Source organism: Lissotriton vulgaris, chromosome 5, assembly GCF_964263255.1.
Source record: "Lissotriton vulgaris chromosome 5, aLisVul1.2, whole genome shotgun sequence".
In the NCBI taxonomy this organism is placed as follows: domain Eukaryota; kingdom Metazoa; phylum Chordata; class Amphibia; order Caudata; family Salamandridae; genus Lissotriton; species Lissotriton vulgaris.
In genome coordinates, this window is record NC_141693.1 from 211,948,540 (window position 1) to 211,970,238 (window position 21,699).

Genomic DNA, 21,699 nt, shown 5'->3' on the forward strand with positions numbered 1-21,699 from the left:
CTCAAGAAATTATAATTGGTAAAACAACTATCTTAATTCGCTCTCTGAAGTCTTAGCCTGAAGCTGCTCGCCACTGCTACCCCTAGGATAGCTTTCTATAAGGTTGACTTTACAACCATCATCAATAAGGGTCGTTTAGACCGGTGCAATGTGCCCACTAGAACTAGTGGACATCATATGCCAGGCTAACTTCTCACAGGCGGGAGTGCACCATATTTACCATTATAAGGCTCATTTCTGCTCTCTGCCAGCGCTGGTACGCAAACTGCTGCCCTTGCCCTATAGAATAAGGGTGTCTGCACTGTAGGTAGAATTGTTTTTGTGCAGCAAGGGACACCTTCCTGCACAAAACAATTCTCAGAGGCATTTTTCACTTTCTAATTGTGCTACAGAATGCAGCTCACTTAGGAAGAGGAAACATCGAGGAGAAATAAAGATATTTTTCCTCGTTGTGCCTCTGGTGGGGAGGCGTACAGTTCTGACTCATTCCCAGGTCTACCAGTGTTGATAGATCCAGGAATGTGCCAGAATGCATGGATGAATGCGTGAGAACCCCCACGCTACACCCATGGTATGCCTCCCTGCCACCGAGAAACATGAGGTAGCAATCTGCTCTGCCTTGCATTACTTTAGATTTATCAAGGCATGCCAGGCCATGCAAGGTGGCCTTGTGCAGCGTGGTAAATCTCATTTTGGTTTTGCGTCGCTCTTGTGTCCCTTTGCGTGGCGCAATCGTGTCGCAAAACCATAGTGTTTACTTTCCCTTTTTCTGGCTCACAAGTGAAGGCATATTGTAGTTGCACCCTCCTGACAACCTTGATGGAGTGCAGGGGTGTGGGGAAGAAGGCTACCCTATGTCAATGTTTACAGTACACATGCAAATAAAAAAAAATCTATTGGTTTTACAAACTAAACTTTTCAAAAATTACAAAAAATGTCAGCAACATTGAAACACAAAGGGGATCATTATCAGATCCACAGCACGGGAGGCGGTAATACCACATGCGGAAATACAAATTCAGTGCGGTATTGACCAGGTGTGGCATTACAGACCCATTCCGAGTTCAGCATTTTGAATGAGACATAGCAGGATGTAAACAGGTGTTCCCTTGTTCTGCAGAATTCAGAAGAGTGTAGTTTTTTAACATGCAAATTTGTGTTGGAAGAAAGTAATTTCGCACAAATTGGAGGTACTTGGTGTACATAGTGAAAACCAACTACTTCTTAGAAACAATAGTGTAAGCATGTTGCAACACAACTGGTCATATTGACTTTACTGTGAATGTAGCCAATCCTCTTACAGTTTTGTTTATGAATTGGCAAAACAAGACGACGCTTTGTGTTTCTATTCCGTATTTACACATCGTGGTCGCTTCTCTTCGAGCGCTTGGATGCCCTGCCCAGGCTCCAAGCGCTATACAAAAAAAGCTGATTAGACTTCAGAAGAGCATATTGCACATTTGACAACGGCAAAGTGAGGCAAATTATAACCCTGGAATAACTTCTAACAGGAAACTAAAAGACAGGTATTCATAGAGGTAGCAGAGAATCTCACGCATTAAAAAAAACAAAACAATATCTTAGTACATTATTGGTCACATCAAGCCAGGTGGATATCCAAGTCTTGGAGTGCCATACCTAACTGTTACGTACATCAACGTGGCTTATATTAGCGACTCTAGAAGGATGAAAGGCTGGCACGCTCCAACAGCACCTTAGCCTGGACACGCGCACACGCACCTCACATACATTTTCAACTTGAGACCTGCTGGGAGGGTCACACGGGAATGTCTGCAGCAGGTGCATTCAGTCACTGAGGTATGGCATCAAAACAAGTCGCAGTACTTACAATAGCTGGCTCTCGGTCGATCCGCTGCTGCTCTGCGGGCTAGTAAACTTTCAACCGGTCAAGGTGCGCGCTCTGACACAACCCAGCAGGAATGCCTCTCCCTCTGCCCAGCAGCACGGCTCTTAAAGCGGGTGTTCCCGGCACACTCCGCCCACTCCTGTCAGGGGCCAATGGCTCCCCGTGTGTGCATCCTGCATGCTTGACCCTAGCGTAGCCTCGTGGAACCCGCCACCCCGGAAGTCAGGCCTGCCCAGTGCGCTGAGGTAGTTTGTGTCAGCCACACTCAGTGCCAAGTTCCTATGTCATGCATTCGGTGCGCAGTTCCCTGCTTGGCACCAGCAACGTGAGCGAGTCTGCCGCCAAAATTCCAAAAGTCATAGGAGTTCGAGAAAAACACATCAAACCTTATCTGTGTGTTTAACGTTAGTTGTCCGAGGCGAGTATCACAGAAGGAAACTTGGATATGTATCACCAGGTCTGAGCCTTCTAAAGGCAGGCAGGGATGGGCAGTGCCAGGGCACGTACCAGATGCGACTTACAGATTAGTTCGAAAGCTGGGCAAAGATATTTTGACTGGCTAGTGGGGCTGGAGTAGAGTCAGTCACATACAGGGCAAACCTTTAACTGACAATTCAGTGCCCACAGTGCAGCAAGTGATTTATAGTTAGACCAGGTGATGCCTCTAACAACCTGGTAGGGCAGGGGCAGGGGCAGTTACACATCAGGCAAAGGTTTTTGACACGCTGGCAGCGAGGATATAAAGCCAGTCGCGTGCAAGACAGTTATTTTTTTTTACAAACTGGTAGTGTAGGCCAGAGTAAGTCCGAAGTCATGTCGGAAATGACCTGTACTTTGACCCACCAGTTTTTCAGAGACACAGACCTGCCCCGAACTCTGCCTGCGCCCCTTAGGCCTGCAAAGCATCTTTGAAGTGATGGGAGGGACGCTTGAATTTACCTTAGCCACTTGTGACCTCTGACAGGCGGCATTCTATCATTAGTCACCCAATATGCACACATCACCTGGACAGTGGACCAATTTGCCTGCAATAAGCACCAACCTCAGAAAATAGACCAATAATTAGCTAATCGCAAAAATAATTCTGTGTGCCAACTCCAAAGGTGCCCTCTGTCCAAGGACACCACCCTTGTCAACAGGGTCAGTCTTATGTATCTCTTATATTGAAGCTGCACCACCTTCCAGAATTTACAATCCGATCATTTCACATTGAGTCCATATTGAAGAGATGAATGTGATTATTTCTTAAATGCTTTTATTTTTCTTTATAATTAAGCCACAGCCGACGCGTTTCTAACAGAACTTCTTCAGGGCATTCATAAATCTCACGGAGCAAATAAAGAATTTGGTGCTATGAAGTGATAATTTCCTTTTGGTAATGAATAGTAATGTTGTTCTTCTAAATCTTGGGCCATATGTATCAAGCTATTTAGCATTCGCAAAGGCCGAAATTCGCAGAATTTCGGCCTTTGCGAATGCTAAATACCTAAATGGTATGTATCAAACATTTTTGCATCAAAATAGGGAATCGCAAAATTTGCTATTCCTTATTTTGCGATTGCACTTAAGGAATCGCAAATATTGCGATTCCTTAAATGCAATGTATCAAAGAAAAAAAATGCAAAAAATGCCATTAAGGAATCACAAATTACCACCAACTTCTAGTTGGTGGTAAGTTGCGAATTCTTTTAATTATGCATTTTTCAAAAAAACCAAAGGTGCCATATGACGCCCATACATGCCCTTAGGGCATGTATGTGCGCCATTTGCCCCCAAATGTCTTTTTCAGGGGTGCAGCAGGGTGTTCTTGCGACACCCCTGCACCCTTGAAAAAATTCCTAATTTGCGATTAGCTAATTGCTAATCGCAAATTGCCCCTTCATTCCTATGGGCCTCCTGGCCCATAGAAATGAATGGGTAATTTGCGATTGCAATTTGCTAATCGCAATTTAGGAATGGTAAGGAATCGCTATAAAAAAGAGATTTTGTACATACATACCGTTTTGCGAATTCCAAATAGCGATTCCTTAAAATTCGCTATTTGGAATTCGCTAAACGGTACTATGATACATATGGCCCCTTGTGATAAACTTGACGTTCTCAAACAACAATCCATAAACTCCAAGTGAAATGTGATGATATGGTAATCAATTCAAAGTATCCAGTCCGTTTCTTATGTAGGACCCAGTAAACACCATGCCGTGTCGACGGGGCATATACACCCAAAAACGATCTCTCAGCATCCCGATTCCCGCCCGTATTTCGAACCAATATGCCACTCTAGACAGAGACCAGCCATACCCAAATGAGCCCACTCCCAACCACTGGAAACGGCCTCTGGTCTTCGGCAGTGCAGTAAAGCTCGAGTTATGTGGCTCAGGACCCACTCATGGGCATGGCAGGCGCACTCATAACATCACCAAGTTCAAGAGAGTGGCTCCTTATGAACCCAAAAGCAATAGAGCTCAAATACTGCAAGTAAACAACAAAAGTTCCCTTGGGGTATACTTACTGTTCAAAAACTGAAATGCTCGGCACTTTCCTCATACATACTTCACATGACACCAGTGGTATAAACAAAGACAGCCCCTTATATCTTTTGGATAGACGCTCTTTTCACTAAGTCAAATTCTGATTGGTCAACCTTTCCGGAGAAATAGGATACTCTAACTCCCAGTTGATCCAAACATTTATGAATTGACTATCCGAAAGATATAAGGGGTTGTCTTTGTTTATACATTTCTCCTGTACCTTTGTTCATAATTTTATGCATATGGGTTTTTATTAATTGTTCTTTTATATATATGTGATGTACATCATGCTCTAAATTAGTGATATTTTTGTCTTTTGTATTAATAAAACAGTCGCTTTTTTTTATATAATTTTATGTTGTCGAGCTTATATGTTGTTACCACTGGTGTCATGTGAAGTATGTATGAGGAAAGTGTAGAGCATTTCAGTTTTTGAACAGTAAGTATACCCCAAGGGAACTTTTGTTGTTTACTTGCACTCATAACATCTACAACACAGACAGTGATGTTTGTTTTGCAGCTTTTTTTGCAGTTTTATATATAGTACAAACTCAACTGGAACCCATTGGAGCGCATTACATAAGCACCAGTTACATTACACAAGGCCACATTCATTTTTTTTCAGACATGGTTAGATTAAATGATTTTCCCAGAAGTAGCAGTAGCTGTAAGCTTTATTGTTTAGTTCATAAAAACCATTACAATTTAATAACATCAGGTAAAAAGCAGTTAAATATTTAAAATGCCATGTGCAATGAGCCAGTGTGCAATAACAGTAAGCAATCAGTGCATTACAAGTCAGTTAAGGGCTAAAGGTAGTGAAGCAGCCGCCAGTACCGGGGTCAAGCAGTAGGTCTTGCCCTGACTCTGCGGGTAGTGTCAAGATCATATTGATGTGCGTAGTGACTATTTGGCCCCCAAGTTCAGGGTCTTTGTTTACCTCTTGCCCAGCCTGGCTCAGGCGCCACATTTTGTTATAGGATTTTGGCTTGCCCATGGCTGGGTACGGCTGCGGTGGGTGAGAGAGCTGTTGCCCAGAATCACAGGATGTTGAGACGACGTTCAGACTCAAACCTGATTCCCCGGTTCCTAGGTCAGCAACTCTGGTCATAACACCCATAACACCACATCCTGTACCCTAATGTTTGAATTAATGCCCGCCACTGCTGAGCTCTCTGTGCATTCCAGGCTATTATTAATCACCCAATATGCCACTGTAGACCAGGCCCGGCTCCAGGAATATTTATTTGGGTGGGCCAAAGGTACATTTGGGTGGGCGACTGCTGGCCCGATTTATCGCTTAAATATCTAGTCAGGCCTGCTTCTGGGCCCTCCTTTCTCTCTTTAGTCTTACAAGGCACAGTAAAACGCACTCTCTTCCAAGTCTCGTTCTAAATGTTATCACTCTCAAAAAGTGCTTTTGTTCCATGTAATGTCCCTTTGATGGGAAGAGGAATTTTCTAAGGTGGGAGTATCAAGCAAGGGACACTACTCGGACTCCCTCTGTGCAAGCCTTCAGGGAGAAACCCTCTTATTACTACCTCCACCTTACCCCTGACTCTACAGCGCACTCCCTTAGAAGCTTGATTATCCACTTTTCTACCACCCCCCTCCATTACACCTTATCTCACAGGTGACCTTGGGCCCCCGCCCCATATCAGCCACCATACAGTTCCACTTTCATTATTCCCATGTAAAAAACAATGGTAAAATCACCTTCAAATTTGAAACATTAAATACAGCAGTAAATGTAATTAGCATGCATGTTAAAGTATGCTCCACAGTTGTCCTAATCGGTCAGGTTTGGTGCTGGTGCAAAAGTCTTTCTGAACTCTTTTTTTACCTTTATGTCTGTAGATAACTCAACTTCCACCCTCCAAAAGTGCCCTTCATCTCTCCGTAGCCACTACCCCTCATGGCTTCCTCCTCAGACTCCCTAACTTACACCCTCCACCAGTGCCCCTAATCTCTCCGTAGCTCCATCACACCTCAAGACCTCCTCCTCAGATTCCCTCACCACCACCCTCCACCAGCTCCCCTCATCGCTCTGTAGTTCTCCCCTCCCCGTGACCTCCTCCTCGGATTCCCTCACTTCCACCCTCCACCAGTGCCCCTCAACTCTCTGTAGTTCTCCATCATCCCGTGACCTCCTCCTTGGCTTCCCTCACTGCTCCCTCCACCAGTGCCCCTCAACTCTCTGTAGTTCTCCTCCCCCGTGACCACCCACTCTGCGGCCCTCACTGCCACCCTCCACCAGCGCCCCACATCTCTTCGTAGCCCCCACCCCACCATGACCTCCTCCTCTGCTTCCCTCACTGCCACCCTCCACCAGCGCCCCACATCTCTTCGTCGCCTCCACCCCACCATGACCTCCTCCTCAAATTCCCTCACTGCCACCCTCCACCAGTGCCCCTCATCTCTCTGTAGTTTCCCCCACCCCATGACCTCCTCCTCGGATTCCCTCACTGCCACCCTCCACCTGTGCCCCTCATCTCTCTGTAGTTCCCCCACCCCATGACCTCCTCCTCAAATCCCCTCACTGCCACCCTCCACCAGTGCCCCTCATCTCTCTGTAGTTCCCCCACCCCATGACTTCCTCCTCAAATTCCCTCACTGCTCCCTCCACCAGTGCCCCACAACTCTCTGTAGTTCTCCATCATCCCGTGACCTCCTCCTTGGCTTCCCTCACTGCTCCCTCCACCAGTGCCCCTCAACTCTCTGTAGTTCTCCTCCCCCGTGACCACCCACTCTGCGGCCCTCACTGCCACCCTCCACCAGCGCCCCACATCTCTTCGTAGCCCCCACCTCACCATGACCTCCTCCTCTGCTTCCCTCACTGCCACCCTCCACCAGCGCCCCACATCTCTTCGTCGCCTCCACCCCACCATGACCTCCTCCTCAAATTCCCTCACTGCCACCCTCCACCAGTGCCTCTCATCTCTCTGTAATTCCCCCACCCCATGACCTCCTCCTCAAATTCCCTCACTGCTCCCTCCACCAGTGCCCCTCAACTATCTGTAGTTCTCCATCACCGCGTGACCTCCTCCTTGGCTTCCCTCACTGCTCCCTCCATCAGTACCCCTCAACTCTCTGTAGTTTTCCTCCCCCGTGACCACCTCCTCTGCTTCCCTCACTGCCACCCTCCACCAGCACCCCACATCTCTTCGTACCCCCACCCCACCATGACCTCCTCCTCGGATTCACTCACTACCACCCTCCACCAGTGCCCCATATCTCATATCCATTCCATTTGTTGCATAGCGCTACTCATATGAGTGTTGGGTGTCACAGTACTTTACATAACTGCACACTTTAAACAGAGACAATAAATCGGTCTACGGGGAATGTCACATAAGGCAATGAGGATTACAAGGTGTAGAAATCACGTCATACACACTGGTGGGCAGTATATTTCACGAGGGTTTGGTCTGGAGAAGCACACACTCAGGATTTAAAGAGTACTCCAGTGGTTGGGGGTTGGCTTTACCGATAAAAAGGTATAACTGGCCAAACTCGTTTTAGTAAAATTAAAATGTTGAAAGAATGGAGAAGTTCTAACTATACCACAACACAAAAACGTGAAGTTTGTATGCAGCTCTTTGATGACAGTTCATAGGTCACTGTCCTATGTTAGGATAGTAACTACTGAACTGCAAGTAACACAAGGATATCTGTGACAGAGGTAGTAACCCACTTAGCTATTCCCATAAAATTAAGTTTCTCTATATATAAAAACTACCAACAGACAAATGGTTGCTCTGCAGCAGAATCGTAAATCACCAGTTATCTGAACAGTTTTTATTGATGTTGTAGATCGGTGGCAGATTTACTGCTCAGGCCAAGGATCATGTTTGGGTGGGCCAGGCCCACCCGGCCCACCCTCTAGAACCGGGCCTGCTGTAGACAGAGACCAGCCATAAGCAAATCAGTTTTGTCACTGTTGTAGGTGCATCAACTATAACTGCCATGATAGGTCAAATGAGACCAGAAACAACTCCTTAGGCCTGGCCAATGCACTGTAGCTTGAGTACGGCAGCGCGTGGACCCCCATCTAGGCATAGTGGGGACCCTTAGGACGTCTACTACAACAAAGTGACGGGAATCATTCTTGCAATCCTGGTGCTGGAATCATTACTGAACTGAATGTTGACTGAAGAGCCTACAGACAACACAAAATCAGAAGCAAGACTCAACCTCGACCTCCCCAGTTGTACCCACATCACAACCCACCTCAAGAAACTACACTGGCTCCCGATCCAGAAGACATGCCAGTTCAAGATGACCCAGGCATGCAAAAAACTGCACAATGAAGGACCAGCATACATCAACAAACGCATGACCTTCGACCAACCAACCAGACACCTATGATTCACCTCCCTCGCAGACACCTCCCCCCACACCCCCCACACCCTCATCCCCAATGCAACAGCAGAGGACGCTCCTTCTCACACCTAGTGGCCAAAGCTTGGAACAATCTTCCCCGGCACCTCAGGACCTCCTCATCCCTCTGACAATTCAGGGAAGGATTTGGGCTATTTAAGTGAGCCGGTCTCCACCTAGCAGCTAGCAACTCCAGCGCCTTGAGATCCTCACTGCTGATTGCCGCACTTTACAAATCCGTTATTGACTGATTGGATAAAAACTTCTGTTGCAATCTTCACCTTATCTAAAGCAGCCAGGCACTCAGGTGCATGCAGATGTTTTACACTTTGGGTTTCCGGGATCTGGAGAAATATCTGTGCACTTTCCGCTGGATGATGAAAGAGTATGTGGCTGCGGTACTCACGCAAGAACTTTATAGACCCCCCCCCCCCCCCCCCCCACCTCGCGGTGATATCGCAGATTGTGGGGTATTTCTACTTCAGAATTTTGTTTCTGCGGGAGAAAGCAGTTGGGAATGATTGGTGGAAATTCCGTTTTTGATGGTTATCCCTAAATGACCGGCCTGACCAGTAAATACCAGGGAAACAACTGTTGGCAATTGCGTAACTAGTTCAGCCCTGTCCTATGATTTAGCGACTCATTTTACCGCTCTTGTGATCTGTATGCGTTTTGGGATTGAAGCTAGAAAGTTTTGGCTATGCAATATAACTGTTTTGTCAGAGTCCATGAGAGTCTTTTTGTTGCAAAGGATTTTACATTCATTCCCTCATAGATCCTGTTTAATTTAAATGTTCTTCAAACTAGGGGTCAGATTTACAAGCCTCTTGCGCCTCTTTTGCGTCATTTTTCCCATGTTAAAAATGACGCAAAAGTGGCGCAGGGGGCTTGTAAATCTGCCCCCTAGGTTTGGAGAGGGAACAAGCGCCACATAATTTCACTACAGACCACAGGGAGCACTCACTGACCTGTTTCACATAATGCACAAGTGTGTTTGCCGACATGAATTAATTCACTCATTTATTAATAGACAAGTTCCACGCCACCTGTGCAGGGTAACCATTATGTAAACGATTCCCATTGCATTTATGCAAATGGCTCTCTAGGGGCTCTTCTGGAAATCTGGCATGCCTCATCCCTACCTAGTGCATAGCTTGCCGCATGTCACGAGGGAACTTACTGCCAGCAATGAACATGCTGTCGCTTATAGTCTAACTTTTCCCATTATACCAGGGCCACTGAATTACGTTGCTTTTTGCCAGATAATTATGGATTTACTATTTTCGTCAAATAACCCATCATCTGCTTCATAATTTGCAAACTGCAACAAAACTTGCTTCTGCCTCTCAAGTTACTTTACAAAAAAGTGCCACACTTCGAAGCACTTTGGCAGTTCCTTTGCAAAGTTTACCAGTCGCCTTTTAGTTGCTAATTGCTGATTCAGATTTTAAACCTTACTAGTGAGGTCAAAACTTTGCCCATACCCTATGAATGTGCGTTGAAACGACAAAACACCCAAATAATATTGCCACAAAATGCGCCCACTTTGCCACATAATTTCACTTGTATTGCGCACAATTTTGTCAAAACCCCTCATTTATTTTGACCCCTCATTGTAACATAATTCGAGTGGCCCTGATTGCAAGTATGGGCCTATAAGTCTCAACCTGTCGAACACTTTTGTCTTGCAAACTAGGAGTGGCAGAAAATCACACTTGCCATAAGTGACCTGATGACGGACCCCACAGTGAGACTGGACTGCATGGGAAATTGACGTCATAACATGCTCTTACCTGTCAGAGGCCAGAGTTAGGGCTTGGCTGGTGACAGCTTCAGACACATAAACAGCCCTATATGGAATCTCATGAGTCAGTCCACCTCCTTAATGCACTTGGCCACGTGTTGTGTATACAGGGCGTGTTTAAGTACTCAGTCAATATTAGTCCCTGTAGAAGCAATCAACCATTCTGTGATGTGTGCAAATCCAGTGCCCTGGCCGCGTTAGAGAGTCTGTGCCGTCAAGGAAACCCCATCGAACTCTTAACTCTTTAGGGGATCGACCAAATGGTAACAACATCTACAGAATTGGTGAAAGTGAGCAACTTTTGGCATTCTTAAAAAGTATCTGCACTGAACCCGACCTCGACACGAGGATAAGTCCCAATGAAAAACTTTTTTTTTTAGTAAGAAAAATGTCTTAAAACAATTCTACTAAGGCAAAAAGAATGTCTTCACTGTCTAGCTTTCCTGGTAGGTTTGTGCTGTGTTAGTACCAATGTTTTGCTGGGGTTTTCGCCTATGTGTTCCTGATTGCTTTCATCGGTTTATAGGTCTTGCCTACAGATTGCTACAGATAGTAGTACCCAATCAAGTCAAGGAAGGCTCTGACTTGAGTTTGAGTTGCTGGAGCCTTCCAGTCCAGAATAGGTTGGATCTTGGCCTGTAAAGGTTGAACTTGATCTCCACCTACATGGTGGTCAAAGTATACAACAGAGCCCTGCCCTATCTGGCACTTAGAAGCCATCTTTGTAATGGCATACTTAGGCATTCTGGGGCAAGGTTTTGCTCACTTCCTACAGGAAGTGGTCAGATTCTAGGCATAGGGACCCCAAGAGTCAGTATCCCATTGGCTACTACCCTACATTCCCCTAACACTTAGGGGAGCCCCTGGCACCAGAAGAGCAGCTCCTGATGACCTACAAAGAAGAAGGACCAGAAGATCTCCAAAAGTAGAATACTGAAGAGAGCACCTAACTTGGACCCAGCCCTGCTATCCTGTCTGCCCCTCTCTTTCCAACTTGTGCCAAAGACGGCTTATCCTGCAGTGGTATGCCTCAAAAAACCTGGGAGGACTGCCTCACTTAAATAAAGAGCAAGACCTCTTAAAGAACAGCAGAGCTGTTGCCTGCATCCTGCAGGAACTCCAAGCAAAGACTCTGAGGCCTTCGGAACCGCCGAAACCTGACACCTGAAGCCACCACTGCACCCATCACCTTTGGCCCAAGTTGAAGTGGGCCACCAGTGTCAACAAGGTCCCCCAGCCATCCATAGCTTGATCCGATCGTGGATTCACCCCTCATGGACTCGCCGACAACGCCTGTAGCCTCTGCACGCAGGCACCCTCGACCAATGTTCCCTATAATTTCTTTTCCCCGTATGTGGTAGTTAATGGCCTCTGTGCACTGCCTTCAAGGCCATGTGCGTCAAAGTCATGTGGCAACTCACTAGCCAATCGAGTACACCACCAGAATTAGTAGTATTTGCAAGAGGTGAGATCACTCACCCTTTAGCCCTGCGTAGCTTTTTCTGACCTTGTAAATAAGGCCCCCTTTCACACATTACTCTTCGTGAAAGGGGTGTTCCATAGGTGCTGCTGTGGGTGTTTCCACACAACATCCCTGGAACCTGTCACATTCCAAGATTTACAAGGTTTCGTAAACCTGGTGATGCGTCAGATTCCTACGTGTAAGGGCGGCGCAGCAATGAGAAATACCTTTATTTCTCCCCTTTTTTCCTTTTTAGGTCTTGCCTGAGCCAGCGCATGCGCTGCACAGGCAAGACCTCACTCTATGAATGACCCGTGGGCCCCACTTTTGTATTTCAGCTTGACGTGTCTTTGCAGTTCCTAGTCCATTGGCTAGTGAGCCCCCCAAAGACTTTCCTTTACATCTAACTTCCTTTCCTGGTTGCTCCAGGCTTGCTCCAACTTCCCTACAAAGGAGAAGTTCCTCAAACCTTGCTGGTCTGCACCAAAGCCACTATCAACATCCTGCGTGGGTTGCGTTTGCCAAGGCTTGTTGGGTCCAGTCTGGATACCAACACTGCAGTAAACTAGATCATTTATGGGACAGCTTGAATCCAGATCCTGGTTGTTGTCGACACCTCCTGGTCCTCGTGGCTGAAGAGACAAACTTCACATCTTCACCTGAAATCACCCAACATCTGGTGGCATCTTCCTATCGCCGCCCTGGTCACTGGCAAGTGACCCAGACTCTGTCCCTTCTGCTTTCAAGTTCTACAGATCTTCGATCAACCCTTGGATCCATCCGGACACTTTTCCTCTGGTCGCCTGCAGCACTTCTTTGCAGCTCTCCATTGAAAACGACAACGAAACCCGACACGAAAAGACACCTATGCACCCGGCTTACCTGGGAGAGGTAACACGAGTACTCCAGGGCTCCCGTGGGTCTTGACTCTCAAAGTGTCCTAGTTTAAAAGGGTTCCATCGTAGTCCATCCAGAAGTGTCCTTAAATTGTATATTTGTAACTTCTACGTTTCCCATAGAAAGTCAATGGTAACCCGCACCTATGTTTAGACACTGCACTCGTCTCCCGTGGGCCTCCTACTTCCTAACCTTTGGTTGTTTAGAGTAGCCCCAGCGATTCCACAGGCACCAGGCCTGCTTTCTAATTCTCTCGTGGTTCTTATACCACTATTTTAGTATATGGTTTGTGAGGCCCCTAGGGCATAACGTATACTGTGCAACTTATCGTATAGTAATTGAGTAACTTGTATTGTACTTTTACCTCTGGCCTCATAAAGAGTGCAGAAGGGTTGTGTTTAGAATAAATACATATATATTTGATATATATTTGATATATACCTTGTGTGGTGTCCTTTCATTTGGAAAATATAAGAAAAGCCCCTTACTCATCCAATACGGGACAAGGGGATTTAAATATCAAGAAGTAGAGAAGTCCCAATTGGTCACAGACCATAGAGACCTTTAGGTATAGTTACAAGTACACACTGTCACCTTCAGGGAACTCAATTTAAGCTACTCATTATATGCATACATTTGAACGACATTAGTGTGTATATTAAAAAAGGAAGACATTTTTATAAGGCACCATCAACAAGACTGTCACAAGTTATTGCAAGAAAATATCAAACATATTTATTTAATACAATGTATTCAAATAGACATTTTATGTATACACAATATAAAACCACAAACATTATTTAAAACCAGTATCACAGTACTGTAGGATAGGCTAAAACAAAAGCAGTTTGTCGATGCAGCGTTTCGTTTTTATCGAAGTTAAAAACACCTTCTTCAGGACAGTTTCTAAATTAATAAAAAACACATAATTATTCTCCATTGTACTACAGTGACAGTCATTGTTTATACAGCAGTTATCATGGTGCATTGGGATGCTATCTACAACATTTCGCACATATCCTTAGTATCTGCATGGCATTTTTATATTTTAAACAGACAGTTATCATAAATTGACAGTTTATAAACAATAGTTTTTACAATATCATTTCTTGTTTTTTTTACATACAGACCTATCATTGGTCTCTCTTCATACAAGAATAAACAAATCAGGTTCAGTGCTGTCACTAGCAACTGCAACTAACCATTCAACATACCTAAACTAGATAGAAGGAGACATTATGTTTATTCCATACCTTTAGTTTAGCAAAAGAATGGAAACATGTTGATTCTCCCTTGTATATGTGTTCCAACACCATTAGTACCAAGTTGTCAATATTGGTCCTGTTCCGCACTCTGTACTTTTAAGTTACCTAGATGGAAAATGTATTTATATAATACCGATCTTAATATTTCCTCTATAGTCTTTTTTCTATCACTGTTACTTTGTTACAAAATAACCTATTTACCTTTATTTTCAGTAAAAACCGCACAAAGCACACAGCGGAGCCACCGTTATTAAATTCAGATTTTCGGCTTTGAAGCTACAAAAACAATAGATATTGCTCTTAGCTAATCAACCTTTATCGTGTTATCTGGGCTTTCAGTTGGAACATCTTAAATTTCACTCACCTAAGTTGTACATGAGGGCAGTTGATATCTAGATAGTCCTCTGTCGCAGTCACAGTCCTGCTCTTACAGATGGCAACCCTTGAGGGAGTAACCTCCTAGATTTGTCTCTTTTCAATTAAAACCAATCTAAAAATGAATAAAGAACCCTTTAATACGTTTTCATTTATCAAAGGGGACACTTCTTCAAATTGTGTCTAAAACGAATTTCTCATATTTATTTGCCGACTATCTCCAATCATCTAATAGTCTAGCAATAATTATCATATAACCCTACACTTCGTAGTCGTAGGCTCCTCGATAGCTCTTGTTATTTAAACAACATACTTGCTGGTGGCTTTTATATTTAATCAATATTTGAGTTGTTTCTGGTCTTTTATAATTTAGCGAGAAAATTTTTATAAAACTGCCTCGCGAATAATGACAGCTTTGGGGTAATATGCAATATCGCAATGTGCTCTCACCCGGGTATGTTAATTCGGCCTCCCTGCTCCGTCTAGCTTTGTGATGGCGTCTGACGTCACACCTTGGCGGTTTGAATCGCGAAATGTGATTGGTTGTCTAGCCGATGTTTAAATAAGGGGTCGTAGCCTATTGGAGATAGCTACTCCTATCTCTTGTTCCATTTAGTTACGGTGGTGTTTACGTAATAAAAGTTGCCTGATGATATTACACCATTTTTTGGGCAAAGAAAACTTTATTGTCCTCTTCTTGTTTTGTACCACGTTATTCTGTTTATCGATATTATAGACAGAGGGCTGCATGTTTTAATCATGAAATATCCTGCTTTCTAACTTAACCAGAGTCTAGTAGCAATAATACAAAGCCGGGCGTGTATCCGAGGCTCATATCTTCTAAAATAAATATTCAATATTAAAATTCCGCTATTTGAATTATAATAAAAAAGACTGCAATACAACATCGGAACATTACAAGCCAAACCCGGACAACAACCTCCGCTGTTTCCAAGAACTTATAACCAGCGCTAATCAATGACACAAACCTAGAGCATTACCTACTTCATTCGACCTAATTCCCAAAAGTCTTGAAGTTGTATTCCCTTATGTATCCAACGTGACATAATTATCACTGTATAGCGTTGGTGCCTTATTACGTCATGTCAGAGACAAGTCATCCACTGCTCATTTGGGGATACTCTCCTAATATCAGTGTCTGACACTATCCTCATAGATATGCAACATTAATGTCAAGAAAAAGGGGGAGGTGAAAGTAGTTACAGAGATCCAATATGGTATTTGTGTCACACACTAATGACAACACCAGATTGAACAAAAGGGATTGTTGGTTAGATTATACGTTCCCAATCCTCCCTGCTGTTCATCCCTGCTCTCACACTAATCAAACGTGGCATATAATATTGCTCTCATTTCTTTCTTTTGGTATTGATGTCACCACCTCTCATGTTCATTTCTACTGCCTCCAGTCCACACCATTTCAGATCGTTAATGGTGTGGCCGGCTTCTTTCCAGTGTTCAGTCAGGGGAGCACCCTGTTTCACATCCTAATTGCAGATCTGTGTTCATTCATTCTAAGGCGTATCTCCCTACATGTTTCCCCGACATATGCATAGTTACAGGGGCATTGAATAGAATAGATGAGATTCTTAGTCCTACAGTTAATGAAGCTTTTAATTTTTATAGTTGTATTGTTATGTCAAATACTATTACCTCTGATAATTGAGTCACAATTAACGCATCCTTTGCAAGGAAAAGTGCCTGTTGGTACAGGTGCATTATTAATGCTCAATTGTGTATTTTTCTTAGTTTCTCTGTACGTATGTACCAAACTGTTTCTTAGAGTACGATTCCTTCTGTAAGAAAACATAGGTTTGGGTAATTTCTCCTGTTTCTTATTGGTTATTAAATGCCAATTTTTATTTATTATATTCTTCACTTTGTTGCTAATAGTACTGTAATTTGTCACAAAAATTAGGGGTTGTTGATCTATTTTATCTACTTCTTTTTCTTTACTGATAAATAGATTATCTCTATTGAAATACCTTGCTCGTTTATATGCATGGCGGACTAGGCGTTTAGGATAGCCTCTTTCTAATAGTTTGTCTTTCAGTACCTCAGAGTGCTTGTCAAAATCTCTTATTGTCGTACAATTCCTTTTTAACCATAAAAATTGCCCAAAAGGAATATTATCCTTTTGGCAAGGGGGATGGTTACTGTTAAAGTGGAGCATAGTGTTCCTATCTGTTGGCTTGGTATATAATTCAACGGTTAGCACTTCATCTGTATGTTTAATGACTATGTCTAGAAAAGCATATCTTGCTGTATCTCTCTGGGAGGTGAATGTTAAATTAACATCTCCTAGGTTCAACCAATCTATAAAATCTGTAAGGCTTTCCGATGTTCCTGTCCAGATAAAAAACACGTCCTCAATAAACCTTGACCACGCTGAAATGTTCTCATAAAAGGGTGCCATGCTGTTGAATATATGAGTTTCCTCGAATTGAGCTACATATAAACAGGCCAGGCTCGGCGCACAGGTAGCCCCCTCTCTTGCAATAACTTGTGACAGTCTTGTTGATGGTGCCTTATAAAAATGTCTTCCTTTTTTAATATACACACTAATGTCGTTCAAATGTATGCATATAATGAGTAGCTTAAATTGAGTTCCCTGAAGGTGACAGTGTGTACTTGTAACTATACCTATAGGTTTCTATGGTCTGTGACTAATTGGTCCTTTCATTTGGTACTCAAGGGATTATAATTGGTAAAACAACTTGCTTAATACACTCTCTGAAGTCTTAGCCTGATGACTGCTGATCAATGCTACCACTAGGATAGCTTTCTATAAGTTTGACTTTACAACCACCATCAATAAGGGTCAATTAGACTGGTGCAAGGTGCCCACTAGAACTAGTGGACATCATATGCCAGGCTAACTTCTCACATTACTGGCAGCAGTGGGATAAGAGCTTGCATTGTTTTACCAAATAATCTTGAGAATATCATTTGAAAGATCACATTAAGGTGCCTGTAGGTACATATGAATCAAGTCTTATATACATAAGTTCTACTGAACTTAGCAGTTGTAGGTGGTAAGGGCTTAGCACACCCTGACTATAACTCCTAGAGAGGTTCTAATCGGAAAACAAGTAGTGTAGGTAGGTGCACACACCACACCACACTAGCCATGTCTTTGAGAGCCGAAGGTAGTGCCCCTCTGCCAGAATTCAGCAACTTGCAGACAACTAAGTATGACACATTCTCTTTTCAGGAACCGAGAAGCCTGTGTGTAGTCAGAAAATTAAGACAAGGACAAAGTCCAACCACCCAGCACCTGATAGAGCTGTTAGTGGCAGATGACTTAGAAAAAGCATCAGACACAGAAGCACATGTTAGAAGGGAGGGGCGCCATTCTTCATCAGAAGAGAGTAACCATGGGGATGCCCCACTGGTCTCTGAAAATGATGAGGATGTAGATCAGGATGAGGTTAATGAACCTAACCTGAACACAGGACTACCTGAGGGTGGAGATGGCCTAGGAAGGCCTCCCTCCATTCCTCCACGTAGGCCTAATGGTGTGCATAGAAGGCCGAGATCCCTTTCCAGGGGTTCTGAGCATTCTGACTCATCAATAGGGTCCAATGCCTCTGCTCAAAGGAGAATGACTTCCCCTCAGAGAAGAGAACATAAAGCTAGGATGAGAGAAGACAAGCTTAGGACCAAGAGTCAAGAAATTGCCCTTGCCAAAGAGACCCTGGCTCTTGAAAAAGAGAAGAAATTGTGTGGGCTAGAGCCCACTGGTGGCAGCAACAACCCTAGTGGTAGGGAAAGTAAGCGTGGGCGGAAAATCCGCTCCGCTCGCGGATTTTGCGGATTTTCGGGAAATCCGCAATCCGCGAGATTTGCGGATTTCCCGCAAAATCCGCAAATTCGCACGCAGCGGATTTTTTTGGCGGCGCGCGGCGTTGGTGATACAATTTTTGCGGCGCGCGGCGTTTATCATCGTTTGCCGAGTTGTTTTTTTCGATAGTTTGCGAGTGCTGCGCCATTTTGGATCTTGCTGTGTGATCCCGCGGGAATTGGCGAGCGCGATTACGTCATCGCGGCTTGCCAGCGATAGTTTGTCAACGCGAGTACGGCGAGATCACGTCTCGCGGTACTTCGCAATTTGCGAGATTTGAGATGCGGCGAGCGAAAATATAAATTTGCAATTCTGCACAAGAAATCCACCAGCAAGCAGCATAAACCTTCTAGAAATGATGATTTTTATGTGAATAACTCCTTAGTTTGACATTTGCCTGCACTTTTTTAGCGAGGAGTCCATTTTGGGGAGGGGGCAGGGGGGGTGGGAGGAAGGAAGTGCCCCATAGTCTTCAACTTCCTGTTCCTGTTCAGCAGGCTCCTCCCAGTGCTTTGTCCATCTCCTGGTCACTTTTCATTTGGATGTGGACCTGGAAGGATTACTTTTTGTGGATGCTGCTGGATCTTTGGATTTGAGGCCTTTTTGACTTTCTTTGGATCACTGTTGGATTAGAAATTTTACAAGTAAGTTTGTTTGGGGCATTACAGTTGCTGCAACTAAAAATTTGGGATTTTCGATTTTTGGGCTGTTTTGGGGCCTTTTGCCCAGGGGTACTCAGTGGTGGGTGGACTGATTCTTTCTGTGGGTTGTCTTGAACTTAAACATCATGGAGGCCATAGATGAATTGGGATTGTGCTGATTTTTCTGTGTTTTTCGATTATTTTTTTTTGTAAAATTTTGTGTTTTTCGATTTTTGACCTGTTGTTGGGGCCTTGACCAGGGGTAGTGAGTGGTGCATGGGCCTAGTCTTTCTGTGGGCTGTCTTGAATTTAAACATCATGGAGGCCATGGATGGAATGGGATTGTGCTGATTTTGCAGTGTTTTTCGATTTTTTGGGGTGTTCATGGGGAGGGACATGCCATGTGGCTGGTGGCCATTTTGAGTGCAGCTACAGGCACTGGCCATGTGCTGGCAGGCAAGTGGCCATTTTGAATGCAGGCTTTGTTGTTAGGCCTCCAACCATTTTGCCTACTTTTCAACCTTTATTTATGCCCAGGGGTAGTGAGTCTTGCATGGGCCTAGTATTTCTGTGGGTTGTCTTGAATTTAAACATCATGGAGGCCATGGATTGAATGGGATTGTGCTGATTTTGCAGTGTTTTTCGATTTTTGGGCCTGTACTTGTGGCCTTTTCACCAGGGGTATTTGAGTCTAGCATGGGCCTAGTCTTTCTGTGGGCTGTCTTGAATTTAAACATCATGGAGGCCATGGATGGAATAGGATTGTGCTGATTTTGCAGTGTTTTTCGATTTTTGGGCCTGTACTTGTGGCCTTTTCACCAGGGGTATTTGAGTCTAGCATGGGCCTAGTCTTTCTGTGGGTTGTCTTGAATTTAAACATCATGGAGGCCATGGATTGAATGGGATTGTGCTGATTTTGCAGTGTTTTTCGATTTTTGGGGGTGTTCATGGGGAGGGACATGCCATGTGGCTGGTGGCCATTTTGAGTGCAGCTACAGGCACTGGCCATGTGCTGGCAGGCAAGTGGCCATTTTGAATGCAGGCTTTGTTGTTAGGCCTCCAACCATTTTGCCTACTTTTCAACCTTTATTTATGCCCAGGGGTAGTGAGTCTTGCATGGGCCTAGTATTTCTGTGGGTTGTCTTGAATTTAAACATCATGGAGGCCATGGATGGAATGGGATTGTGCTGATTTTGCAGTGTTTTTCGATTTTTGGGCCTGTACCTGTGGCCTTTTCACCAGGGGTATTTGAGTCTAGCATGGGCCTAGTCTTTCTGTGGGTTGTCTTGAATTTAAACATCATGGAGGCCATGGATTGAATGGGATTGTGCTGATTTTGCAGTGTTTTTCGATTTTTGGGGGTGTTCATGGGGAGGGACATGCCATGTGGCTGGTGGCCATTTTGAGTGCAGCTACAGGCACTGGCCATGTGCTGGCAGGCAAGTGGCCATTTTGAATGCAGGCTTTGTTGTTAGGCCTCCAACCATTTTGCCTACTTTTCAACCTTTATTTATGCCCAGGGGTAGTGAGTCTTGCATGGGCCTAGTATTTCTGTGGGTTGTCTTGAATTTAAACATCATGGAGGCCATGGATTGAATGGGATTGTGCTGATTTTGCAGTGTTTTTCGATTTTTGGGCCTGTACTTGTGGCCTTTTCACCAGGGGTATTTGAGTCTAGCATGGGCCTAGTCTTTCTGTGGGCTGTCTTGAATTTAAACATCATGGAGGCCATGGATGGAATAGGATTGTGCTGATTTTGCAGTGTTTTTCGATTTTTGGGCCTGTACTTGTGGCCTTTTCACCAGGGGTATTTGAGTCTAGCATGGGCCTAGTCTTTCTGTGGGCTGTCTTGAATTTAAACATCATGGAGGCCATGGATGGAATAGGATTGTGCTGATTTTGCAGTGTTTTTCGATTTTTGGGCCTGTACTTGTGGCCTTTTCACCAGGGGTATTTGAGTCTAGCATGGGCCTAGTCTTTCTGTGGGTTGTCTTGAATTTAAACATCATGGAGGCCATGGATTGAATGGGATTGTGCTGATTTTGCAGTGTTTTTCGATTTTTGGGGGTGTTCATGGGGAGGGACATGCCATGTGGCTGGTGGCCATTTTGAGTGCAGCTACAGGCACTGGCCATGTGCTGGCAGGCAAGTGGCCATTTTGAATGCAGGCTTTGTTGTTAGGCCTCCAACCATTTTGCCTACTTTTCAACCTTTATTTATGCCCAGGGGTAGTGAGTCTTGCCTGGGCCTAGTATTTCTGTGGGTTGTCTTGAATTTAAACATCATGGAGGCCATGGATTGAATGGGATTGTGCTGATTTTGCAGTGTTTTTCGATTTTTGGGCCTGTACTTGTGGCCTTTTCACCAGGGGTATTTGAGTCTAGCATGGGCCTAGTCTTTCTGTGGGCTGTCTTGAATTTAAACATCATGGAGGCCATGGATGGAATGGGATTGTACTGATTTTTCTGTGTTTTTCGATTTTTTTTTGTTGTAAAATTTTGTGTTTTTCGATTTTTGACCTGTTGTTGGGGCCTTGACCAGGGGTAGTGAGTGGTGCATGGGCCTAGTCTTTCTGTGGGCTGTCTTGAATTTAAACATCATGGAGGCCATGG

The 21,699-nt window shown here is 44.4% G+C and overlaps 1 protein-coding gene across 1 annotated transcript in view; it reads right to left on the reverse strand.

The window, feature by feature from the left end:
- Positions 1 to 2,035, reverse strand: part of LOC147710515 (ectonucleoside triphosphate diphosphohydrolase 8-like) — a 418,351-nt gene extending 416,316 nt beyond the window's left edge. Inside the window, exon 1 of the mRNA XM_086921185.1 lies at positions 1,850 to 2,035. The gene's annotated coding sequence lies outside the window, so the exon portion shown is untranslated. The remainder of the gene's footprint in view (positions 1 to 1,849) is intronic.
- Positions 2,036 to 21,699: the final 19,664 nt, after the last annotated feature.